Below are 27,080 nucleotides of genomic sequence, written 5' to 3' on the forward strand. Positions count from 1 at the left end.
ATCTGATCGTTAAGTCAGCATCGAAACCCGAAAAATAGAGGCTGCCTTCCCTAATCGCACCTGTTGGCTGCACTCACTCTCTGTGTCAGACATTCTTTTGTCTCTTTCCGTCATGTTTATTCATGTTCTGTAAACCGTGTATATGCTGGCTTCCTATTTTTCAAGATGTTTATCTTGAGTCCGACTTTGCCATTATGAAAGCCAGTAAGGACTTCAGTTCTGCACACATGCATGTCATTTAAACACACGAATCACGGAACATGTACATAAAAATTTACCGCCACCACGTACAAAGGCGGGGGACAGAGACCTAAGGGTCAGATAGTAACTTCTGCATTGTCTGCATATTTGTTTGCTGGGTGTAGCCTTTATGAAGCCTGCCACTGTCAGGGCTCTCCCCACAAGCTCCCAAAGGACCAGGAGGGAAGCCCAGGGAGGTGGACATGAGGCCCCAGATACAAGCAGTGAAAGCAAGATGGACCCTTGTCCAGAGCAGGGCCCTTCACTCCATAAATTAACATTTTGATGTCCATTCAATACCAGCGAGCCCTGCACACAAGTCATGCAAGGAATGTCCGCGGGTGGGAGGCTGACAGAGGGATCAGGCAGCAGTCGGTAGCTCGGCTGCTTTGATAAGGGCCCAGATTTCAGGCTGATACTAAGTACATTCTTCACATAGCTGAGCCTGCCCGGTGCTCCAGCCACAGGGACGGCACGCTCGCTCGCTGCACTGTTTTCATTTCCAGGTGGAATCTCCAAAGCTCTCTCTAAGTAAAATGCTGGCAGAGAGACAAGCCCATCACTAAAGAGCGCTGTCATTTTGTCTCCTGCATGATCCATTGCAGATGTTGCTTCAGAACAAAAACGCTCCAGAGTCCTGGTCACCCCACCTGCCATCAGGTCAGGCTCAGCCTCTGTGGGGAGAAATAGTGAGCACACCACTTGGCTATTGTGATCTCACTTTTCACCTCACGTCCTCTCATCTCCACGTACCCCTGCTTATTTTGTAAGAGAAATCTCCAAGGGTTTCAGGTGATCATATAAGGGAATAATGAATATCTTAGATAACATCCTTAAACAGGAGATTAAACTTTTACACATTCTTATAGAAATACAAGAAATATCAAATCTAGACAAATCTATAGACAAAATTTAATTCAAAATAAATTTGGGCTCAGAAAGCAAGGATATTATGTAATAATACATTTAACAGAAATAAAAAAATGAAGGCTGTCACAGCTAGATGTTTTCTTAAGTGAAGGAAAATCTAAGATTAGTTTGTAAAACCATTAGTAATAGATAACCTGAAAAGTTACTTTGAAGGCTATTATATTACTTATGGAGCAAACTTCAAAGCATAGCAGTTAAATATTCTTTGTAAGATGTGACAAACAGGAGTTTTATTTTTGTTATTATTATATACTTAAAAGTTGTCTAAGCGAGGAAGTGTAATAACACACTACACTACTCAACAGTAAATAATATTTGCATAGTTACGTGAATGTATACTCTGATGATTGAGTTACCCAAAGGGAGATATAAGTATTTTGGAAGAATGGGGGGAGGTAGTTTATATGAGTTTATGGATATGGAGGATTGTGTAAGATAGATTTTTGTACAACCATACAAAATCTATGAGATGCTGCAAAAGCAGTGCTTAGAGGGAAATTCATAGTGATACAGGCCTTCCTTATAAAAGAAGAAAAACCTCAAATCAACAACCCATCACCTAAATGAATTAGAAAAAGAAGAACACACAAAACCTAAAGTCAGCAGAGGAAGGAAATCATAAAGATCAGAAAGGAAATCAATAAAATAGAGATTCAAAAAGCAGTAGAAAAAAATCAATAAAATAGATTTTTCTCTACTCCGAATACAGGCATACTGTGTTCTTAGCTTCCCTGTGCTTTGCAGATAAAGGGTGGTTCACAGATTGAAGGTTTGTGGCACCCCTGCGTCAGCAAGTCCGTCGGCACCACTTTCCCAGCAGCATCTGCCCTCTTCTTGTCTCTGTGCCCCATTTCCTGTATTTCAGACTTTTTGATCACGGTTAGACTGGCCTTAGTGCTCCGTGACCAGTGACCTTTGTCGTTACTGCTGCCCCTAGCAGAGGTCTCAGGTGACTGTGAGCAGTGTTTAGCAATAAGGTATTTTTAAAATTAAGGTATGGACATTGTGTTTTTTTTAGACATAATGCTACTGCACACCAGACAGACCCCAGTACAGTGTGCACATGCCTTTTCTGTGCACTGGGAAACTGAAAACTTAGGGCGACTGCCTTCATCACCATCCCCCAGAGCCATTCCGCCGTCTCTCCAAGGCTCGCTTGCTTGTCCAGGGAAAGTAGTAGATACCGTAAAAGTTAAAAATCTGAAGTAGATGTCTGGCATTACTCGCGACGCTGTGGTAAATTACACTAGAAACAACTGAAAGATATTCTCGAGTAGAACAAACATTGGGAGGAAGGGCAGAGAACCATCATTTTCTTAGACAGTTGTGTTTTTATTATCACTCTCAGAGTACCTCCTGGATAAGCGCATATTATTACTTTGACAAAATTAAACACTTTGAAAGTTTTTTAAAATAAATTAAGTCCTTCTATTAAAAAAATAACTTGGAGTTCCCTCATGGCTCAGTGGGTAAAGGACCGGCTTTGTCCGCTGCAGTGGCACTGAAGTCATAATTACACACAAAAGTTTTGGGGGAGGGAGCACGGAGGAAGGGAGGGTACCGCATTTGGGGGGGGGGGCATGGAGGAGTACCACCGTAGGTCTCTCCCGTTAATGTAGAAAGTAGAAATGTTGCCTAGCCAGAACTGTTTCTTGCCAAAACAGTGAAACGGCATTGAGAACAATCGAACGTAGAGAACACAGCCTGCGCTCCTGCTCTCCCAGCGAACAGCATAGCCTTCGTTTTCCGGCCATCTGCTTGGGAACTTTTGAGACGCACTGTCTTGGTGGGAACCCCGCTCGTCCTTCTTACGTGATTTGAGCAGTTAGTTAAGCTCCTTAGCGGCCCCTGCACCGCTGCAGCTCGGAGCGGTTAACTAGCGCAGTACATGCAGAGCGCGCGCCTGGTGCCCAGCACACCCCCGGGTTCGGTGGACGCCGGCTTTCCCTCACCTGTGCGGAGATCAGAGCGTGGGCATATCCGGGCATCTCTCCACACAGACTCAACTCACAGCCGCCTTCCAGCTACCGCCCACCTCGCCCTCAGCACACCTGCCCTGCGTTCTGCCAGCTCCTCCCCACTCTTCAGAGATGCCTTCCCCGAGGCCCCTGTCCCGCCTCTGTCTCACCCTCTGCAGCCCCCGCTGCTCACCCTGAGCAGCGCTGCAGGGTGGCAGGGATGTGTCCTTAAACTCTTCGGGGCGGGGCACTTGCTGTCTCAGCCATTGTACCTCCTCCGCCCCGAGCACAGGTTGACACATAGTAGGTGATCAGGACATCACTGGTTCGGGGGTGACTGAAGAGCATCTCGTGGCCTGGGCCTCTCCCTCGGTCACCGAGCCCCTTCTTTCTTGACTGCCTGCCTTTCCATCGGAGCGCTTCCCTCCCCTGTTGCTGTGCTGTGACAAATGCTCTAGGAATAGGGATTTTTCTTGCTCTGGAATTTATATGCTGAATAAACGCGCCAGCGTACAAAGGCTTCTCCCTGCTTCCAGCTCTCGTCGTTACTGCCTTGCTCCTGGGGCCACCGACTTGAAGGGCACTGGAGCCTCCGTCGGAAGGTGGGAGTGAGCAAAAGCCAAAGCTCCCCGCTTCGCGCCCCCGCCGCCACCACCAGGCAGGAGGGAGGCTCCCTCCCGGGCAGCTCCACTTCACCGTGTGTTTCATAGTCCGTCTTCCTGGTGGCCAGGTATTTCGCACAACTGAGGCCACCTCTCTTCAGAGGAGAGCAGTACAACATGGAATACGCTTGTGTTCTGTTTTTTACATTTTTATATGCTTTCGTAACGCCCGCATTCCTCCTTCTTAAATGTGATTTGATACTTTCTCATCGAAGGCACGCTTACTAGAAGTAGTTCCCAAAACACTCCTTTTGCGAGTCACTTTTTAGAGGCGCCTTCCCTGGTTGTCTCAGCCTGATGGCCCCACTCAGCATCAGCACCATCGCCAGTACCCTTCTCCTCAGCATCCTCTAGAAGCTGCTGAGGGCCGTGTACTCAGCACTGGACGAGTGGCAGCCACTGCCTCACGACAAAACCAACCCCCTCAGTTGGCTGCACAAGCCAAACAAGGTTGGGCTTTGCCCCACTTTCAGTTTTATTTAAGCTGGTGTAAAGCAGACTCTTTCTCTTCCATTTTGGTGGAAGCATAGAGATTGAGTATCTGGTTTTTAGTACTGGATTTAAAAATGGTTTTAGTTACTGGTTTTTGACTGAACTGTGGGTCCAGATGTTGGCTGTCAGTTAGTTTTGATAAATGGAAGGACAGACACACATACGTACATATATAAATCTATCTAGTTGTGTAGATGATATAATTACTATATTCTTATGTGAAATAGACATGATATTATAGACATAATAGACATAAATATTAGATAGGATCTTCAAAGATAACACATACAGAATACAGTTGTATGAAATTATAAGTCATATACACACGTGTACTCACATACATGAACTTACATGTCCTGACTGTGTGTAGATACATGCACCCGCGTCTGCGTGCCCACGGGAGCCTGCTGGCTCTCAGGCAGTCGGCGTGTCTCCAGGAGGCACATCACAGGCGGAAACGTCCCCTTGCCTGTTCACCTGTGTCTTGTCTCATGCTTCAGCAAATGCCATCATGAAACGTAGATGCGCCTAGTAATTCCTTGATAGCGGCCGGGTACCTACTCTCCCTTTGGCCGCTGGTTTCTGAGTCCTGTACAATGATGGAAAGTTTTGGAGTATCAGGACGGAACATTTAACTCCGAAGCGAACCTTGTGCGCGTGAAACCCCGCCGTTGATACGTCATGTTCCACAGTGTTGTCTTTCCTTCCTTGAGTTGTGATGAAGCAGACTTGTCCCTACTGTAACTTGCGTCACTTTTCTTAGAAACAGCAGGGCTGCTTGGATTCAAGGTGAGTTTCCAGTGTAGAAGATTAAGTACTAAAAAAAAGTCTAACATTATAGTTTTTCCACTTTTCATCCTTTTGAAAGCCTTAATATCATTGCTATAAATGTGATTGTACAGAGCTATAAATTCCTCACTTAATCATTTTAAAATCTCTTTGACATATGACCAGGCGTTGGAAATACATAAATGTTAGAGTCGATGCTTTTTTCCGTGTGACCGTACCCAGCTATTCTATTATAAACTGTCACGTTACCTCATCAAAGGAAAATGGATAAGAAAAGCTCCTGGTAGTCCAGGGGACATTCCTTTGTGCATGAATTTACCAGCTTTAATAAGATGTAGGCTGACCGACAGAACTTGGGGTTTGCAAAAACGGCAGGACCGCGTGGGAAAGGAGCGTCTGGCCGCCCCCTGCTCAGTTCTCGCCAGCGTCAGGCTAAAGACGCCTTACTTGCTGTCTGCGTTTGGGTGCGCTCTGTCACCAGGACTGTTTCTCTCGTGACTTGGGTGTATTTCCTCCTGATTGTTTTATAATTTCAAGCTGAGACACAATCTTCACACTTTATCCCAGAGGACGATAGGCCATGCTTTGGTCAGAAATGCACCTTTTCCCACAAAAGAATGGATGCACTGGACTCAACAGAACTATTGTACTCACTGCCAGCACTGAGGTGCGACTGTTCAGCACAGGGAACCGTGTCCAGTCTCTCGGGAGAGAACATGCATGAGAAAAAGAATGTGTGTGTATGTATTATGACTGGGTCACTTTGTTGTCCAGCAGAAGATGGCACAGCATTGTAAGTCAGCTACACTTTAATTTGTTGAAAATACTTTGCTCACGGCCTTTCACCACAGTTGATCGTTGGCTGGCCATCAGCTGACAACAGGAGTCTCCAGTATTTTGTTTTGGTTCTTTCACGGTGGGAGAGTCTGGTTTTACAGCTTCAGTGACGTCTTTCCAGCTCCTTCTTTCACTAGTGTAAGATCTTAGGCAACTACATACTTTTCTTTGCAGTCTGTTTTCTCATCTGCATGGTGGCCATCGTCACACCTGCTGCAGTGGTTGCAACTGATGTGTCGAGGCCTAAAAGAAATAAGACTTTTATGCCGCACCGCAAAGAGAGGGTTATCAATCAGTCGTCGTCACGTAGTGTCACCACACTGTGTAATAGCGTCGCTCGCACGCAAAGTCTGAGTGATTGTTTTAGTATCTGTCAGGGCTCCGAGGACGTGGTGGATTCCAGGATGCAGGCAGAGCAAAGACGAGGTAGGATTGGAGCGTGCTGCCGTGCCCGAGGGGGAGGCAGGGCTTGGGAGAGGGCAGGTGTATTAAAGGGCACAGAAGCCCACCTGGAGGAGCCCCCGACAGCCAGGGCAGGACTGATTTGAGCAACACAATACGTGGAGGCTGGATCACAGCCCCAGAGTCGGATAAACGACCACACGCCCACGCAGCCTGTGTTAGGTTCGTAAGTGAGGGAATAACGCAGAGAGAAGAGGGAGCTCTTTTCCAGAATTCCAGTCAAGGAGCGTAGGAGTAATGTGGACTCCGCGCGCCAGTCATAACTGCTGTTGGCAAGATTCACCAAACGATGGCACGAGTGACGACGTAGGGAGAAAGAGAGGCGTCGCATGATCGGAAGATGTGTATTAACTGCAAAGGGCAGTCAGTATCTTTGTGGTGGAGGAAGCTGCAGACACCGTCTTGACGGAAGTCAGGGTAAAGGGCCCTGTAATGGGGCATCTCGCTGTCTCGGAACCGCGGCGCGCCACAGTGAGAAAGGCCTGTCACTTCTGGGGTCTCCTGAGAAAAACGGACCACTTCAATGTGATAATGTAAAAATAGGACAGACCCCAGTGGGGGGGGGGTCATTCCATAACTGACCAGTACGCTGTGAGTGCCAGGGTTCTAAAAGACCAGGAGAAATTAAGTAAATAAAGCGTGAGCTCCCAAGTTGGAACCGGGAAAGAAGCACAGATGTTAGTGGAAGATGCCAGGGCTGATCTTAGTTCGGTAGTCGTACTACGATTGTGGGAGATACTAGTGTCATGGGGGCTGGTCAAAGGGCGTGTGCAACTTCTCTGCAAGCCTAGTGCTTTTGGCTGCGCCCATGGCATCCAGGAGTTTCTGGGCCAGGGATGGAACCCATATCCACAATAAGCAGAGCCACAGCAGTAACAGGACTCCCACGCTGGCCAGGGAGCCGGTGCTGAGTGTCAAGGGTGAGATTCAGAAGCATGGCTGATGCGACTCTACGTGAGAGCTGACCCTGGAGAAAAGATTTTCCTTCTTCTTTGTTTTCCATCCCTCGATTAAATCTAAACTCAGTACCCATGACGTACAAAACCTGTTAAGTGCACTGCGGATAGAGGAGGATTCAGAGATGTCTGAGACAGCCCCCATCCTCAGCACACGTTCAGATCTCAGCTGAGAACTCTGAGGTTGTACAGCTGGCATGTGATAAACGCCACAATATACGCTAGCCCTTAAAACAGTGACTGGAGTGTGGCAGGCATTCCTGCATGTTTTGAGTAAGTATTTCATGCATCAGATTATTTGTCCAGCATTTGTAAAAAGCGAGGCTGATTCTCTAGTTCACAAGATTTCTTCGTGACATCTTTCCAGTAACAACTGAGGCTTTAGGACGAACGGCAAGATAGGAAGTCACCCTTCGGTAAGTGACGTCCGCAGACATAGACCACTGGTGAAGAGTCGTGCTGGATCCTTGCCTGGGGGACACTGGGGAGAATTTCTGTCAAAATCAGTTATGGGAAAACGCTAGGGCATCTAAGAGGCACAGGAAGTTACAAGACTGGGTCACCTTAAAAAAACAAAACAGCCCTCTCTCCTCTGACGACGTGTTAATTCTTTATTAGAGGAGTGCATTCGCTTGCTGACAGTGTACAGATCTTTTTCCCCTTAGGACAGGAATTCTGCAGCTTGCAGAAAAACTCCCGGTGGAAGACTGAGTCAAAACAGCGACGGATTCCTTTCCCCTTCGGCTGTTATGAGCGATACTCTCGGGTGGACAGCCAGCACTTCGTGCTTTAACCCTTCTGGACCCTGGTCTGTGCCAAGCTGGAAACCTTTACAGGCATCTGTTAGCAGTGGCCTGGGCGGGCTGGCTTCGAACTGCCGCCACACACCCGGGGTTGTGACTTCTGCAAACCTGAAGCTCACACAGCCTCCCAGAGCACTGCCCAGATCTCCGTGGTAGCCCGGAGGAGTTGTAAATAAGCCCCGCGTGAGGCTCTCCAGTTTTCATCAATCTTTTAGACTTAATACAAAGGCATTTCAGAAGCGAGTCCTATTACTGTCTGAAACAATGCAGGCCTGCGGTAGGTCGATTCGAGACAAGATTTTACAGCCATGTCATAAAACATATCTGAGTAAAAACACATGGTTTCTTGATCATTAAGATTTTTCCAATTGAATGGGCCAAACGTTGCAATACAACAGCATTTGGTTTTTGCTTTGATACCTGTAATGAACGGCCAAACAATCCCAGAAGACCAAGAATTCTCACAGAAGACGAGCCGCTTCCCAAAATCGTGTGCGCGTTTGCCTTTTTTCTTGACTCAGCCCCGGATGAAGCATGCCCGGGCGTGTGGGCTCCAGTCCGTTCAGGTTGCTCCCAGCAGCCCCTCTCTGTGGGGTCGGTGTTGCTTTCGTGTCCCAAACCCCTTCCTGATGATCCCAAGGACGTTTTCTCCAAGAGGACAGCGCCAGCTGCCTTGGAAAGGGACCAGATGGACGAGCAAATCAGAGAGACTGCAGGTCGGGAAACGCCACCCCAGACGATTTCCTGACGCCTGGGGAGGGTCTGAAAGCAGGGAGCGCACACCACCGCTGCAGGTTCTGACATGTGGGAATGGGCCAGAGCTCCCTTGCGTTAAAGAGAGCGCAATGCACCGAGCACTTACTCACCCTCTTCAGGGTGGATTTCCTAGTGATTGGGCTTTAAAAACAGCCACTGTGAGCAGCAGGCCACGACGGGATTGCTTCTGCTCCACACGCAGAGGGGCTGAGACCTCTGAGCATGCATCTGCTCGGGAGCCACCTCTCCCCAGGCGGATGCTGGGACCCTGGACTTGCACACAGTGCATGCAGGGCACACAGCTGCAAGTGCGAAGGGACAGGGTGGGGAGGCGCTGTCCCCACAGCCCGGCCACTGCCCAGACCCCACTCCCACCTGGGCCCAGATCTGAGCTCTGGCCTCGTGGTGTCGGGTTCAGGGAAGCCCTGGGAACGAACCGAGGGACTCGTCGTTCAGTTAGTCCCTGAGACAAAGTGTGTTTAATGCTCCTCAGCTTATCCCAGGTTCTTAAGTTACAAGCACTCCCAGTGATTTTCTGGCTGTGGGTGGCCTGGCTCAGTCACCAGCAGCTCCACACGCGGGCCGCCCTGTCCCCCTGTGGTCAGGAGAGGTGGGAGCTCCCCGGCCCAGGACAGGCAGCAGAGCTGGCACTGAGGGTACTTCCCTGCATTGGCACTCAGCCTCTGCGGCTGACCACGGGCCGCCTGTGAGACCAACCCCAACTGTGTGGTGACGTCGTGCAGCCACACACGCAGCCAGGAGGGACAGCCAACAGATCTGTCTTGACACCTGAAGCAAACTGCTGCTGGAGGAAGAACCACATTATGCCTGCGTTACTGATCACCAGTCAGTAGGACTGACGGTGGATTCCAGCAGGTGATTTAAAGTTGCGTATAACTGGGACCCACACTTAGGTCGTTAATTCCCTGCTAGCATTTAGCTTTTGGGATGGAAACAAAGATAGGCATTGACCTATGTGACTTCGTGTCACCTACCAGACGCTGCTTGAACGGCTTTCCAGAGCCCACACACCATGCCCAAGACGGACGTGGGCCACTGAGCCCTCGTGGCACCGACCTTGGGTTGACAGAAGTCCGATTCTGCACCCGACCGACGGCCCAGAGGTGATGCCCGCAGCAGAGTGTTAGGAAAACAGGAACTGCTATGAACATGCCGGCCACCACTCATGTCCCCAAAACCGCAGGAGAGTGACTTCTTCCTGATACAGTCCAGCAGCCTTGGTCAGTGTTTCTGTGAAGAAGCAGACGCCTCAGCCTGTCTGATGAGCTGAATGAGTGCGAGACCCGCTTTCTCAAGTATCGCCTTGCTCCTCGCGTTGCTCAGCTCCCGGTTGTGAGGCTTTGAACCTACAGGCCAAGAAGAGATGCAGGTGTTCTAAGCTGTGTGTTCTTGCAGGAAAAAGACCAAGGGGCATCACTTCCTAATGCTCGTTGGGCAAGAAGCCAGGCTTAGGAGGAGGAATGCGCAGAGGGTCTTCATTCCCGTTCAGCAGGAGTTGTTCTCGATCGGTGTCGGTATTAAACTGCATCAACGGTCTGAGAACCAGAGAAACAACTCTCTGCAAGTGGTATTTCCAGTCGCAAGAGACGTGTTTGCCATGGGACGGCTGGACAGGTGCTGAAGCGCCCGTCAGACACCCAGGGCATTGCCTGTTGCACACGTCGGAGGCTGCGGGCCTGGCAGAGCCAGCTCTGCGTTTCTCATTGCATGTGTGTCTCGGGAGGGTTTAGGCAACCCCGTCACTCTCCATTTGCTCATCTTCGAACGGATGACGGCGTGGCTTGTTAGCCAATGCCTTCTAAGCACCACACGGTGCCTGGCATTGAGTACATGGCCAGCAAGTGGTGGGTGTCATGTCCTTCTGTTACAGGGAGGGAGGGGGCAGCAACCCCCCCATCAGCCGAGGGCCAGTGACAAGTCCCCTCTAGGCCACATTGGCTGCCTTTATCCTTAGGAGCGGACTTCTCGGTGGCCCTCTGTCCTGTTTGGGGCGGGGGGGCCGTGTGAGGAGGAGCCAGAGTGGAGCGAAGATGGTGTCAAGGATGTCACCTGGGCAGCAGAGGGACAGCAGGGTGGCCACATCCTAGGGGCGAGGGCTTAGCCACTGTGCCTCCCCCACCCCAGGAGGATGCACACCCCACCCATACCGTCCTCCGGGTGGTCACTGTGGGTGAAGGCTGAGGACAAGGGCACAGCACGCGGAAGAGAGTGCACAGAAATAGGTGTGTGAGGAAGTTCCCGTCGTGGCGCAGTGGTAACGAACCCAACCAGTATTTAGGAGGACACAGGTTCGATCCCTCACCTCCCTCAGTGGGTTAAGGATCCCGCGTTGCCGTGCACTGTGGTGTAGGTCACAGATGTGGCTCCGATTTGGCATTGCTGTGCCTGGGTGTAGGCCGGCGGCTGTAGCTCTGGTTCAGCCCCTAGCCTGGGAACCTCCACATGCTGCGAGTATGGCTCTAAAAAGACAAAAAAAAAAAAAAAAAAAAAGTAAAAAATAATGAGACAGGCGTGTGAGAGAAAAGAGAGCCATTTCTAGGGAAGCTGCGCAGGGAGGCAGAGTCGGGGGGAAACTGTCAACCCAGCCCCCCCGCGTGGGCCCCTCTGCCTCCTGTCTTCCCGGCTGTCCGTCTGCCGCTCACAGTCTCACTCTGTCACTTACCACCCCCCACCCCCCGGCCGTCTACAGCGGACGTCCCATCCATGTCAGAACTCTCCTGGCAGCGAACACCTACCTCTTAACTGTTCGTGGTTTAGTTCTTCAGATGTTTGACAGACACTTACTGGGTCCCCATGACAGGGCGAGCAGAGGCTTTGCTGGAAGGAAGGACAGAGCTGGTTGACGCATCATCCTGCTGCTCCAGTGTGGGGGCAGGGTCCCGTGCAGAAAGGAGGGCACAGCGGGGACAGGCGGGTGGTCACGGAAGCAGAGGCGGTCAGACAGACGTCCTGCAAGAGGACCTTCTGCTCTGTCTAAAAGCAATTTAGGGGCACCACTTAGAGCACTTTCTTTCTCCTTTTTTTTTTTTTTTTTTTTTTTTTTTTTTTTTTTTTTGGATTTAGTGTGGAGGCATGAAAATGTACTTGGCGGGCTCCCCAGAGGGAAGGAAAAGTACAGAGAAGACCAACAGGGGGAAGGAGAGAGGGGTTTCCAACACAGCTTGTCCAGAATGACACATGGCCACAGGCTTCTCCGACACACAAGTCTGCAATCTGGAGTGGCCTCGGGCATTCTGCACAGATCCTGAGAAGCATTTCAAACCCTCTCCAGGCACCGTTCCTTTGCCCAGTTTAAAACATGGTATCAGTTTGACAGATGCCCCATCAAAGGACCAGATGCCAGGTGCCCTGGCTGAGATGCCCCAGCCCTGTTCCCGCTGGCATCTGGGCCACACGCACTGCCACTCGGAGCAGGAGAACACGCAGCCCCAAAAGGAAGCGGGCTTTGAAGCCCGAGCCGGAGTGTTAAGTCTTCTCTGTCCGTCGCTAGTCTCCTCCAGTGTCTAAGCCACACAGCCTCGCAGCCCCCTTGGTGTTTTCCCTGGGAGTGTCCGTCAGCGTCTCTTCTCCCGCGGGCCCTGGCATGACCTTCTGTGCAGCAGCAGGGCTGTGCGAAGGGAGGGGGGTTGACGGGGGCCAGCTCCACGTGTCACTGGCCCCCAGCCCCCCCAAACCCCACGCCCCAAGACCTGGCATGTGAACACGTGTGCGCGCGTGTGCCGGCTTGTACATGTGCTCAAATGTGTGTATGATCCTGACATTTGTACATCTCAGCGCGGTTGAGTCGGCAGCCTTGAAGACACTGTCGTCCGTGCCCCAACCGCATCATTCCCGAGTCTCTCAGAATAAAGGACTGACGACTTTTCCCCGTGGGGAAATTTAGCCTCAGACTTTGCGTTGAGCGACAGCACTCCCAAGTGGGCGAGGGGCGGAATCGGGGGTGTCTCTCGGACCGTCGCGGGCTCATGCGTCTGCTCTGCCAAGTTGTGGGAGGCGCGGGAGAGACGGTGCCTCCGCGCCGGCAGAGCCGGTTCTCTCCCGCGGCCTCCGCAGGAGCGGCCACTCGGACGAAGGGGCGCCCGCGCCCCGACGCCACGCTCTTTCTGTGCGCGTCCGTCTTGGGTCTTGGGAGGCGTGACCTTTTTGTTTCCATTACAGAAAGGCGAGCTGGCGGCCTGAGGACGGCTGATGAGACGGCTTAATGGTGGTGTGCGAGCTCCTGATAATGGCACCATCAATCTTGGTGTCACTCAGGCCTGCGCGCAGGAGCGGGTCATCCGCCGCGTCCAGAGAGGGTGATTTAATTATTTTTAGCCGTCCCTGATTAGATGGGAGGCGGCGCAGTGCGCGATGTCGCCCCGGCGAGCCTGCACCTGAATAACCCGCCGCCTCCGCAGCCTCGGGCCCTGACGGTGCCCTGGGTCCCCGGGCGCCCGCGCGGAACTGCTCCGGGCAGGGTCCCCAGAGCGAGGAGGGGAGGCGCCCCCAGGACATCCAGTCCCCTCACGGTCACCGGGCTGTAAACAGCAGAGGGGCTGGTACTCTCTGCTCCCTTTCAGTCCTCGGACTGTCTCGTCAGTTTTTCAGTCAGCCGGAGCCTGCTCTGGAATTTGAGACACTTAATCATGATGCCACGCAAAGGAGTTATTGCAGATGTCGACATGATCCCTTCTGAAGAGCCCTTTACATTTTCGAGAAATACCTTCCTTTGAAGGAGCCAGGCCCATCAGGACCCCACTGGCCTACATAGTTTTGATTCTCTGAGTCTTCAAACTTGCTCTTGGCAATCCACCAGGAATTTTTGGTAGGAACGTTTTGAGTTAGATACTTTCATATAATAAATTTTTATCTGACAACTCAGGCCCTCCCTTTTATTGCCACGTCTCATTTTGCCGGGCACACGCACGGTGCGGAGTCAGCGGCCCCCTGCCTCCAGCCGGGGACTGCATGTGCTCTTGTAAACCATTCTCTTAATGAGTTAAAATGAGACTGTTTCTAGTTACATTCCATACCGAAAATATACTCCTTTTTCAAATAAATGCCTACAAATTCACGAGAGACACACATCTCTAGTAAGATTCATAAACCCAACTTTCTGCCATTCGAATTTTATCAGTAAAAGTGAACTGTTTTTATGAAATGCTAGCTAACCTTTTTTCTTCTTTTCACGTAAATATAGCCGTTTTCACTGGTTGAACAATTGAAGGATGGGCCCCCTTCTCTGGGTTCTAAGTATGGAAGGCGTTTCTGTCCTAGGCCCTTCATGCCGAGAAAAGGCTGCTGGAGAATCCTCGATCCCCGCGGAGACACAGCTCCCCAGACCTCACGGGGCCTGGGAAAGGGAGGCGGGCCGCTGTCACACAGTCGGGGACGGGCCTCGCGGAGCATCGAGGTCTCATAGCAGAGCAGAGGCCTGCCGCTCCTCACAGACGCTCTCCCCTCTGCCCAGACCCTCCCTCCGCAGTCAGCCACGTCTCTCCGCACCCGCTTCTCTTTCGTTCTCTGCATCCTCCCTGCCCAGAGTGAGAAGGGAGAGGGGTCAGCTTCTGGGCCTCGCTTTCTCGTCCTCGCCCATTCATTCGTCGGTCACTCACGGGTGACCGTTGGTCTGACGCAGGCCCCATTTCCAGGGCCACGTTGAATGGAGCCAGGGGTGCAGAAGTCCTGGCCTGACCACCTGCGGCGTACGGATCTTGGGCAGTTACCCGACCTCACCCCCGTGTGCCTCATTGTCCTGTCTGCAAGCAGAGAAGGGACAGGCTCGCCTCACGGGGCCGTGGGGGCAGTAGCTCTACTTCCAGTAAAGCAGAACCGCGGTGCATGAGGTTCCGTATGGAGGCCCTCCTGCGAGCTTTCGTGTGCACCGTCCCATTTTATCCCGTTTTACCCTCACGTGTAGCCCCGTGAGGGGCGTGCACTGTCTCTGTCCTCCTGGACAGCTGAAACCAAAGGAGGGTCGCAGGTGGGTGGCCTGGGTCCCCTCACGGGGCTCCCCAGCCCAGGTCGTGTGCTTAGCCCGTCGTGCAGAGGGTCTCACAATGACAAAAACTTGTTAACATCACCACTTCATAGCCTCGAGGTCACTTTTTTCCGTAGGGGACAGTTATCTGTGGGTTCCCAAAAAAAGAGCCAAAACCACTGATGCCAGAAATCCCAGTAATAGCAGCTGATTCCTTGACAGTCAACATTGACCTTTTCTTATTTATCAAAAATGTACATGGGCCTGAAAGTGGCAGCCTATTTAATCTGCGGTGCCTGAGAGCGTGTGAGTGCATCAGCTTTGTCCTGGAAAGAAAGCAAGCTGGATAGAAAGAGGGATCTGGAGCCCGGTGACAAGGAAGAGGACGGGAGGCGAGGCTTGCGGAAGGGCCCAGAGCTGCTGACTGTGTGTGTGTGCGTACGTACGCGTGTACGTGGACGCGCACACGGGTGCGTGTACCACCCAGAGCCAACCACATTTGCTGAATCAGACATACACTTTTATTCATAAAAGCCAAGTGTCTGCCCCTTCCGACTGTGGAGAAAGCTTTGCTTCCTCATTCCTGAGGCTGGTCCTGCCAAGGGTGGCGCCGCAGGAGGCAGGAATTCCCATTTTCTGATTTTAATGAGGTGCTGATTATGCAGCTTAATTACAAGCACCCAAACTCCAGTGAGGTCAGTGCCTCTGCCATCCCAGGGTTACTGGGGACGGGGACCTGGAACTGTGGGCTCAGCACACAGGCACGTGAAAGTGGCTGGCGAGCCTTTTAGGTAATGTCTAGGAATGGCTGGCTTCAACTCGAGATTTTGTGGAAAGAGCTGAGTGGGGGGTGGAAATTTCTGGAAAGGTAAGGAGTCAAGTTCAGTAGACACAACACAGGTTATGGCTGCATGTTAAGAATTCTCTTTCTGCTATTTTAAACGAGGCCACGGAAAAGTCGAGCTGACAGGCCAGTTATTAATGGATTCACTGCATTCCAAACTACATGTGGAAAACTTCTCCTCAAGAAATGAACAAAGTATGTATTGTTTTATTTTTATTTTACAGAGAGAGGTTTTTTGCAAACTTGTTTTCCGTATTGCAAAACTGAACATGTTTCCTGCAGAAAACAGTACACTGAAAAATAAGCACTGATAAATTATGAGTTTGTGGACCTTTATAATTTATATCCATATTTTAACTAAAAAATAGAGCATTTTCATTTTATAATTACCTTTATTGTTTTGATTACTTACTAGGAAGTCAGTGTATGAGTATAACATGATTTTTTAAAAATTCCCCGTATGAACCCTTTGGGTTCGTAGCAAATTGTTTCTGTAGATTAAACAAAGCTATGATAGTGTATTTAAGTCATAATGGTATTAAGACATAAATTCCTAGAAGGAACATTGCTACATGCAAAAATGGGAAAGTTTTTAATGCCTGAAGGTGCAAGCCACACATTGCAAAGGAGACTTCCGCCAAGTTCACAGTGAAGGGTAATCAGTGAGGAGTGCTGAAAGTTCCCTTGCACCTCTTCATCCTTTAAACTGTTTCACTTGGGGACCGAAATTAGTCAGGAAAAGCTGATGCTTTTAAAAATTTTGAAACAATTTAGTCTTATTCTCAAATTGCTTATTCATTTCCTTCCGTCTGTTTTCTCCTGGGTATCCAACACATTCCAGTTGATTGGTAAGAGCTCTTTACATACTAAGTACTTAGACCTTTGGCATGTATTATTTCAGTATTTGATTTCAAATTTTGTTAGAGGCACAGAAATTGAAAACACCGTAAGTATCTTCCTGGGAGTCTTACCTGTGATCACCTGCTTCCAGAGATCCTCCCGACTCTGAGAAGGTAGAGGTGAACGCCTGTGCTTTCCCGCACATCCGTGAGTATGGGGTGTCCATGTGCGGGAAAGCGTAAGAGGAAGTTTACTCAGTGAGAGGCAGAAGCCTTACCTTTTACCCATCTTTGAATAATCACTTGCCTCCATATCATTTATTAAGTATCGTATGACTTTGCCCCAGTGATTTGCTAGTCACTGTTGTAGACTAATTCCTATACTCAGTTTGCAGCACACTGTTCTTCCAGATGAACTCAGAAATCAACCAGTAATTTTAAACACCTTTGAAGTTTTGAACAGAATTGTGTCAAGCATGTAGATTATTTTAGGGAGGATTTACACTATGTTTCTGTATTCGGGTGTTACGTCTTTTAGTGGGATTTTTCTGTTTAGCGCTCATGTGTATGATGAGATGGCTTTTAGGACTGAGCCTTCAGCGTCTGTGAAATGCATTGCCCACTGCAGAGCCAGCTTGCTCTGGCCTCCAGAGTTCCTGACAGCATCTCTCTAAGTTTTATGTATCATATGCAACTTAATTTGTAACCAAGACCCTTTTGATTTCTTTGTTTTGATTGATTTTAATTGTTGTTGTTGTTGTTGTTTGGTCCAAATGGATCATTGAATCCTCAAAAAATAATTACCAGTTTCCCCCCATCTTTTCTCTTTTGTTTTGTGAACTATGACAATAAGAAACTCTTTTTAAACTCCAGACTCTAATATGTCACCATTTCACGTCTCACATTTTAGAGATCCTTTATCAGATGAATCAGGTATAGCCTCCTCTTCCTTGCTTATCATTAAGTGCCTGATCAGATGGTCCACTCAGTTTTACTCAGTGTCTTTAGGGATTTTGATAGATTCTAAAAACTTTACTACAGTATCTATTTTCCACTTTAAACTTGTAGAAATAGAGTCCTTTATTTATTAGATATATTGGCTGGGAAATTAAAAATCTTTCAGCAAAAAAGGTTTCAGTTCCAAAAGACGATACTAGTGAATTCTACACAACTTAAGTCTTACACAAACAGTTACGAAAAATTGACATTGGAAAAACTTTCAAATGGTTTTATTCAGCAAGCCTAATTGTGATGCCAAAATATGGCAAAAACACTACCAGGAAAGAAAAAATAGGCAAAATCTCCCAGAAACACTGGGCCAAACATTATTTAAAAATAGAAACATTCCTGATTCAATGAAAGATGATGCATTATTGCCAACAGTTTATTTCAGGTACACACATGAATTCAACATTTAAAAATCAGTCGTTGTAATTCACCTCAAAAGTTGAGGTAAATATTTATAAAGTTCATCTCATTTGATGCAGGAAAACATATTAATAAAATTCAACATCCAAACTTGATTTAAAAAAAAAAATGTACTAGAACAAAGTGAGATGTCCTCATTCTAAGAAAAATCCGTGTACAAAAAAGCATCGTTAACAGCGTCGTCCGTCCCGTGCCTCCGCACCGCTGGGCCCCTGTGGTCGGAAGGCGCCTGTCTGCTCTCCCTGGACCGCGCTGGGTCGGAGGCCCCCATCAGTGCGGTAAAAGCAGGAGGCAGACGAGCCAGTTGGAGACAAGGAAACCGTGTACACCCTTAAGGATGGCGAGGGTGTCCGTGGAGAACCTCACGACAGATACACCGTGGATGCAAACGATCACGTGGAGAGTGGGTAGGCAACGAAGTCCGACTGCGCGGCACAGGCAGCTCTGTCCAGTCGCCTGGGATAGACGGAGGTGGACGAGAGTGTTGCGAGACTGAGGCCCTTTGCTGTACAGCAGAAATTGGCACAGCGCTGTAAGTCAACTATACTTGAGTGAAATTTTTAAAAAATATGTGTAGCGTGAAGGGACGAAGTCCTGGAACCATTAAGTGAACTAAGGGAGGTTATAGAATTAAAGGGTCGCTATGCAAACATCAGATACATTTCCACATAATAGGTATGAACAGTGTGAATATAATGGTGAAAAAATAGCATTTAAAAAGCATTAAAAGTTCAATACCTAACATGTAGGGATGAATCTTACGAAACAGGCAGAAGACGCCGCGCGAACACCCAGAGAGCAGACGTGAAAGTGCTGGCCGTGGGAAAGACCAGGCAAGCCCCCGCAGCTGCTGTCTCTCACCCGGTGGAAGAGAGCAAGGCACCCTGAGCCTCCGCAGCTCCTTCCCCAGGACAGACCAAGGCATGTCATTTGCGTCCCTGCGCGGGAGCGTAGGGAGGGGAGGAGGTGGCTTCCAGATGGCCGTCCCTTCCCAAAGTAAACAAGCGTGGGCAGGGAATAAATGGGGCCGGATGCCTGCAGGACGCAGAGATGTGCAGTGAATGCCTTCCAGCCCTCGTTTGTCACCCCACTCACAGGGTTTGTTTCGGCTTTCCTGAGGGAAGTTTTCCAGAATAAAAGTTGCCTGCGTTTCTACAAAGGCTTTAGCCTAACCTTCTAATTTAGTGCCTTAAGTGCCCTTAAACTTCATGGTAATAGCAGCAGGAAAAGAGAACGGGGGAAAAGGAGCCATAGAGTAAAGTGTGTTTTGGAAACTGTGCCTCCTGTGTAACCCTGTCTCCACCAGGAGCTGTGCCGTGGAGGTGGTGTGTGGCCGGTGGGGCTGTGGAGGGTGTTGCTAAGAGCCCGTGGGGCGGTGGCGGGGGCGGGGGGGGGGGGCAAGACCAACAGGACCTGCAGAAACAGTCCGACTGATTTCCCCGCTGGTAATCTCCATCCCCGCTCCCCAAGCATCCTCGGCACTCTTAGAAATACGCCTTTTGCTTCGTCTTTCCTTATAAATAAAAGGCGATGAATGTATCAAACAAATAGGATGGATTTGTTCTAAAGTACATCATGGGGCAGAAATGGCCAGGTTCTGGGCTAAGTGGTTTCCATTGGACAGGCTCCACCGGGGAGCTGAAGTCTGAGTGCCACGTGAGTATTTCAGAAGCTCTCCTTCTTCCCAGGGGTTTCTCTGAATGTGGGAGGTGAACTACTAAGTCATATTCATGTGTATGAGGTGATCTTACTCCTACCTGAAGGTGCTGGAAAACAGATGTAAATATTTGTCTGTAGAGAACCATCTGCCTCTTTAGTTTGCTTTTTTATTCTTTATTAAGGTTTTCCTTTGATTTAGGCATTCGTCTGATGGCTTTATATGTTTTTCTTTTGCTTTTTTCTTTATTTTTAATACTATTTTATTGCAGTATAGTTGATTCACAGTGCTGTGTTCGTCGCAGTGGTACAGCAGAGGGATTCAGTTAGACATGCATATGGATCTTTGCGCACACTTTCCTTATAACTCATTACAAAATATGGAGTAGAGCTCCTTGTGCTGTACAGTAGGTCCTTTTGGTTCCCAAGCTCCGAATTTATCCCTCTCCTCCTCCTTTCCCCTTTGGGAAACACAAGCTGTTTTCTGTCTGTGGGTCTATTTCTGTTGAGTTTGCTTTTTAACATGTGCATTCAGAGAAGTGAGCAGGCCTGCCACTGTTTTCCAGCAGTATTTCTAAATATCAGTACAAGTAACCAAACTGTACATATTTTTATTGGAAGGCTGGTTTAGCAAATTGGGAAATATTTTTAGCAGAAAAGTATCATAAACATATCACGGCCATTATGTTCCAAATCCAGCTACTTTATTGGCTAAGGGACATAGCCAAGATTTCTCTCTTACTCATAGAAATTCCATAGAAATGTGTGTGTGTGTGGGGGGGGGGTGTTTCAAGTTTATAACCTTGGTATTATCTTACAGAAAGGGGCACTGGGTCTTGGAGATTTGCAGATGGGTTAATGATATTCATGGTAAAGTTACAAGAAGGCTCCTGAAATCTTCCAGAACTTAATACTGAATTTTTGAGGTCATACACTTGATTCATGCCTTTTGAAGGCCGGGGCGATGTGAGTTTTCCATTTTATCAGCAAGTCAGGAGAAGAAACTAAACACCCTGATATGTGATTTAGCCCCTGTGAAATGAATGGTGGAAAGATCTGGAGAAACTGTGTCATGATAGCCTGTGTGGACACCAGCAGGAGGAAGGGGTGTGACATCACCGAGCCCTCCCTGGCTGGTCCGTCCATCTGGTCTCAGGGACTCGCATGGCAGAGATGGTCATCAGAGCCCATCCCAAGAAGGACCTCGTTGTTCCTGAGCCAGGAGGACGTGCCCTGTTCCTGCAGGTGAGGGACCTGAAGCACATGTCCTGGCTCCCACACAGCTTACGGCCACTAATTTCACTGTGGCTCCAGTGTCCTGCGTTTGTACCCTCCTCTTCTCACAGTTTCTGATTTTGGTGGCATAATTGTGTGTGGATGATTTCATATCTTTACTGTATATATGCCTTTACTGGTGAGCCTTGTCATTTGTAGTATTTTTGTTTCTGGTTGCAGTCTTTTCTTTTCTGCCTAGAGAAGTTCCTTTAGTATTTGTCATAAGGCTGGTTTAGTGTTGCAGAATTCTCTCAGCTTTTGCTTATCTGTGAAGGTTTTGATTTCTGCTTCAAATCTGAAGGAGAGCCTTGCTGGGTAGAGTAATCTTGGTTGGAGGTTTTTTCCTTTCATCACGTTGAGTATATCATGCCACTCCCTTCTGGCCTGCAGAGTTTCTGCTGAAAAATCTGCTGATAGCCTTATCAGGGTTCCCTTGTATGTTACGTGTTTCTTTTCCCTAGCTGCTTTCAATATTTCCTCTTTGCTTTTAATTTTGGTCAGTTTGATTAGTATGTGTCTTGGGGTGTTCCTCCCTGGGTTTATATTATATGGTACTCGTTGTGCTTCCCGGATTTGAATGAGTGGTTCCTTCCCATGTTAGGGAAGTTTTCGGCTATTGTCTCTTTGAATATTTTTTCTGTCCCTTTCTCTCTCTCTCTCTCTCCTCCTTCTGGCATCCCTATAATACGGATGTTGGTGTGTTTAATGTTGTCCCAGAATCCTCTGAGACTCTCTTCATTTGTTTTCAATCTTTTTTCTCTTTTCTGTTCTGCATCTGTAATTTCCACTAATCTGCCATCCTCCTCGCTCATTCATTCTTCTGCCTCCTGTATTCTGCTGTTGGCTGCTTCTAATGAATTTTTTATTTCAGTTGTTGTATTTTGCATCTCTTCTTACTTAAGTTTTGTATCTTGTATCTCTTTGGTCAGGGTTTCCTGTAAGTTACCCGTCTTTGCCTCCAGTTTATTTCCAGTGTCTTACATCATCTTCAGCATCAACAGTCTATAAAGTCTTTTTCCTTGAGGCTGAGAATCTCCAGATCACCTAGCTGTTTTTCTGGGTTTTTTCCTTTCTCCCTTACCTGAGTTATAGCTCGTGGCCTTTTCATTTTTATAGGTTTTTGGTGTGTTCTCCTTTTTGCAGACAATAGAGTTATACTATCTCTTTCTTCTGGTGTCTGCCCCCCTTGTGGCTGAAGTTGGTATGGGAGCTTGCTGTAGGCTTCCAGATGGGAGGGACTGGTGCCTACCCATTGGTAGATGGGGCTGATTCCTATCTCTCTGGTGGGTGGGGCTTTGTCTCTGGGTGAGATTAGAGGTGACGGTGTGCCTGGGGGGGTCTTTAGGCAGCCTGTTTACTGATGGGCAGGGCTGTGATCCCACCTGGACTGTTGTTTGCCCTAGGGCTTCTCAGCACCAATGGGTGGGGCCAGATTTTCCCAAAAAACAGGCCACCTCCAGAGAAAGGCATGCTGCTAAAGATTCCCGAGAGCTTTGCTTCCAATGTCCCTCCCTCACAATAAGCCACCTTCACCCCTTTTTTCCCAGGAGGTCCTCCAAGAACTGCAGTCAGGTTTGACCCAGATTCCTATGGAGACTTTGCTTTGCCCTGGGACCCAGTGCACATGAAATTCTGTGTGTGCCTTTTAAGAGTGGGGTCTCTATTTCCCCCAGTCCCACGGAGCTCCTGCACATAAGCCCCACTGGCCTTCAATGCCCAGTGCTCCAGGGGCTCTTTCTCCCAGTGCCGAATCCCCACATGTGAGAGTTTGATGTGGGGCTCAGAACTCTCACTCCTGTAGGTGAGTCTCTGAACCAGTTACTTTCCAGTCTGTGGGGCTTCCCACTACGGAGGTATGGGGTTGCTCATATCACGTAATTGCCCCTCCTACCTCTTGATGTGGTGTCCTCTGTGTCTTCTGGAGTAGGATGTCTTTTTGAAAGCTTCTGGTCCATTTGGTTGAAAATTGGGCAGCATTTGGTTGTAAATTCTGTTGTTTTGGGGAGAGCAGTTGAGCTCCAGTCTTTCTGTTCCGCCGTCTTAATCCTGTTCCAGTTTTGCTGCAGCTGATGGTAATGTGAACCCTCTTCTCCCCTCCTCGTAGAGAAGTGTGCTGTGTCGGAACGAAGTGCAGGTTCTTAGTGCCCAAGCCTTTCCCTGAGCAGGGCTGGAATGCAGAGAGAGGGAGACGGATTTGAATACCAGTTCTCATTTGCAGGGGCAGCAGCCAGGAGATCGCAGGCTCTGTAACTGCCTTTCCTCTGGCTGGTTTCATTGTTCTCTTTCTTCTCCTTCCTTCCTTCTCTCTTTCTCTCTTAAAGTTAATCCGTAAGAGAGAATTCAGGTCCACAGTTTTCCTTCCAGGAACCCCCCCAAACTAACAAGGAATACACCTTTCAAGCAACACTTTGAGGTGCAGGTCAGAGGGGCCCAGGGCACGGAGCTCATTCCTTGTGCTTTGGTGACAGATTCACTCACATCTCTCTGGGAACAGTATCAAGATTCATTTTCCCTTGTTCCCCAGAAACAGCACCATACGATTTGCTCATCTTTCTCTGGAGGCCGGCCCCTTGCTGTTTCTGGCGAGAAGGAAGAGGCTGTGGGTTGACCTTTGCCCTTTGACTGAACCCCGCTTTTAGGAGTCTTTGGTGGAGACAGAACAGACCCACTGGGGCCCCTGCATGGACTTCCTTTCCAGACTTTCTGCCCCAAAGGATTTTGCAGTGGCGGAAAATCAAGCCAAACTGTGCTTGTTCATTGCAACGAGCCCACCCCACCTGGAAAGAAAATTGAGTAAGAGTTTTGTTTTCGTAAACTGACTTCGCAGGAGAAAGATGAGATATTGAAACTATTAGCACTTCCATGATCTTGAGATGAAAAATTTCACCTAAGAGAGGAAAGCGTTCTCATCAAGTGCCAGTTTTACACTTTTTTAAATAAAAATTTTAAAAGGTTAAAACGTAATAGAAAAGTACAAAAGCTTGAGTAACTGTATCTATGCTTTGGGGACGCACTGAGCACACCCACATATGCAGCGTATTTCACAAAGTAGATGTCGTTAGAATTGAGATAGCGAGGGCTGCCAAACTGCAGATGTTTCCTGAGAGACCTTTTAAAAGCAGAAATCTAATTTTACAAAAAAATTTAATGAAAATAATAATGGCAATTTTAAAGTTCCAGATGGCAGAGTCTTTAAAGCCAATCAGACAGGAGTGTCAACAGTATGTTTTTCTTTCCACTTTCAGAGCTGTGCTCTCTGGGGGTGACCGGCACCGCGCCGTGCTCTCTGGGGGTGACCGGCACCGCGCCGTGGTCTCTGGGGGTGACCGGCACCGCGCCGTGCTCTCTGGGGGTGACTGGCACCACTGTGGGTGACCAGCACCGCACCGTGCTCTCTGTGAGTGACCAGCACTGCGCCGTGGTCTCTGTAGGTGACCAGCACCCCAATGTGGTCAAGACACAGGGCAGGAGGGCATGTGTCCCACTGGTTTACGGCATGGTCCTCGCAGCAGGAGATCAAGTGCTGTGCACTATCACATGCAGTCAAGAAAATTAAACTTTTTTCTCTGGCTGCGCCCTTGGAATATGGATGTTCCTGAGCCAGGGATCAAATCCAAACCACAGCTGTGACCTACACCACATCTGCAGCAACACCAGATCCTTTAACCCATTGCACTGGGCTGGGGATTGAACCAGCGCCTCCACGAAGAACTGAGCTGCTGCAGAGACAGCACCGGATCCTTAACCACCATGATCTCAGAATCCAGCCTGTGACTTTGCTAATGGGAACTTTTTAAGGCCCTTCCTTCCCAAAGAAGCTGCTTGAGAACAGTGAGCTTTCTGGGGGCCTCTGGCCAGAGCTCATGGAGCGCCCTGCAGGTAAGAAGCTGGCTTTATCATCAGCTGCCGTGACGGGAGACGCACCCAGTGAGCGTCAGGTGATTTAAAGAGCGCTAAGGAGGGAGGGCTTTGCCTGGGCTGCAGAGACGATGCTGTAGTGAGAGGCCTGAAGCCGCCTAGGAGGGAGGACTGGACTGGGATTGTTGACCCGCACCAGCCGTGAGAGGGGACGTGTGGTCACTCCTGCAGCTTATCAGGCATCTGTCTGTGCTCAGACATCGGTAGAGCGGTCCTCTTTGTCCTGGTGCTTCGTGGCCGCATGTTGAGCTGGTGTGTGTGCCCTGCAGGAAAACACTGAGGCCTTTGGAGACCAGCGACAGCACTGGCCCAGCTCGTGGACTTCAGGGATTTTTCTCTCCCTCGGCCTCCAGATTTGGCCAGTTCAGACAAAGGCCACTGGACGCCACTCTGTGCTCCTCGGCTGTTCACTGCAGCGGGGTTTTGCTCCCTGCAGCTGAAATTCCTTAGAGGATGCAGTCGGTAGCTGGACTGGGTTCATCTCTCCTGTTCCCAGAGACCTGCCGGACCCTTTGATGTGACAGTAGCTGCCCATGGGCATGTAAGGTCCTGCACAGGACACGGCAGCCAGCGGGAACAAAGGCAGTTATGAGAAAGAGGAAAACTGCATCCTCAAAAATGAGCCTCGAACTCAGGAGCCTAGACGAGGAATCCCGTCAGGTCGCTTTGGGGAACCAGGACTGCCTCTTAGCTGGGGTGTGCGCTGACACCCCTCGCAGTGAGCAGGGGTGGCACCATGCTGGTAGGACCGTGTCCTCGGTCTCAGCAAGGGGACAGCAAAGCCATGACTGCCTGCCGCAACTCTGGCTAACGTGTGGGCTTTTAGACTCTGCTAAGCGTCAAAGATGAAGCTCGGACAAACGTTCCAGCTGCAGCGTCCCTGAGAATGGGGCTGGGGTTGGTGGGTGTGAAGGCTTATCTTAGCCGCCCCTCCTGGGAGATATGACATCGGCTTGTGTGAACCTCATTTTGGAGGGTTTTGTGTAATTTTCTTCCATGCAGATGTGAGCAGTGAGAGTGGAGATAACTTTAATTGTTTGCAAATCCCTAACCAGTGTCCTGCACACCCAGGCTCTGTGTGTGTGTGTGTGTGTGTGTGTGTAGGGCAGCTGTGCCCCTGGCGTCCGCACAATGGAGCCAGCCGGTGGTGCAGACCGTGTGGGGCACAGCAGGCTCGTGGAGCTCCGTGGGAAGAGGCAGATCGGGTGTCCCTTGCTGACGACAAGTGCTTTGAGTCAAGTGAAAGCCAAGTGTTGTTGAAGTGAACAGATAAACCACTGAGGTCAGAAGAACCCCACTGCTGGTGTTTTCGGGTTGGGTCACTCTTGTTGGCAGGGCTGGGATGACCTCGTGGAAATGTTTAGACGGCACTGAGGGTAACGTGCACGTCTTAGGGGACTGGAGTTAATAACGTGAAGGATGCTGGACCGAAGACACTGACAGAACATTGTAAACGAACTGTAATACATTTTAAAAATAAATTAATGACAACGTTAAAAAATAACGTGAGGGAAACTTACCTAAAGGCCACGTGAAAGGACGGCGTATTCTTGACCGTGCTTGTAAGGACAGCCGGCGGGCGGCGGGCGTCAGGTCCAGCAGAGGGTCGTCTGGAGCAATCCCCCAGGGTTGAGGGTCGAGGGTCGAGGGTCGGGAACATGTTCCGGAGAGTTCTCTGAGTCCCGAGGTAGAAACCGGAGACCTTAGGGGATACGAGTAACAGGATGAAGATAAGGAAACTCCTGTTAGTGTCCTGACAGTGGCCCGGCTGTGCTGATAGGTAAGATCGGCCAAGCAAAGGACAGAAAAGTGGCGCATGAATCAGAAACAGCGTTGTTCTGCCACAGCGTTGTAAATCAGCTAGACTCACTAATGAAGAAAGTCTCGTTTCACTGTCTTGGGTAGGAGGTGTCTGCTTCTGTAGTCAGCGGCTTCTAGAGAATTCTGAAGAATCCTCAAGTTAGGGTCTTTCAGAAGTGGGGATGTCTGGTCCTTAAGGAGAAGCACTGTGTGTCGGTCACGTGGACCCCAGCACCCACACCTTCCTTGACCGCGGCGCAGCGAGCTCCTTGCCTGCTGCCCACTGGCGGCTTCTGGGATGCTCTTACACACTTGTGGAGGTGCTTCCAGGGGCAGGTGGGCGTGCACAGAGCACCGGCAAGACGTACAGCTGCCTCACCTCTGCTCTTGTGGGGCATCTTGTGAAAGGTCTCCATTCCATTCTGTTTTCTTCAGCTGTCTTTTTGGCCGATCAT

The 27,080-nt window shown here is 49.4% G+C and overlaps 3 long non-coding RNA genes across 3 annotated transcripts in view; 1 reads left to right on the plus strand and 2 right to left on the minus strand.

Annotated features, from left to right (window-relative positions):
• Positions 1–27,080, plus strand: part of LOC146398461 (uncharacterized) — a 134,421-nt gene that overhangs the window by 57,453 nt on the left and 49,888 nt on the right. The gene's annotated exons all lie outside the window — the stretch shown is intronic.
• On the minus strand, positions 1,133–11,881 carry LOC146398462 (uncharacterized). The gene is made up of 3 exons (XR_014818964.1): positions 11,642–11,881; positions 9,959–10,252; positions 1,133–8,797 (listed from the first exon to the last, which is right to left on the minus strand). It is a non-coding gene; the product is annotated as an uncharacterized LOC146398462 (long non-coding RNA).
• Positions 17,750–26,527, minus strand: LOC146398463 (uncharacterized). The gene is made up of 2 exons (XR_014818961.1): positions 26,346–26,527; positions 17,750–18,481 (listed from the first exon to the last, which is right to left on the minus strand). It is a non-coding gene; the product is annotated as an uncharacterized LOC146398463 (long non-coding RNA).

Source organism: Sus scrofa, chromosome 11, assembly GCF_054392235.1.
Source record: "Sus scrofa isolate SSC_HxYL_T2T_F1_AM1 chromosome 11, Sscrofa_HxYL_maternal_Yorkshire_Landrace_v2.0, whole genome shotgun sequence".
Classification (NCBI taxonomy): Eukaryota; Metazoa; Chordata; class Mammalia; order Artiodactyla; family Suidae; genus Sus; species Sus scrofa.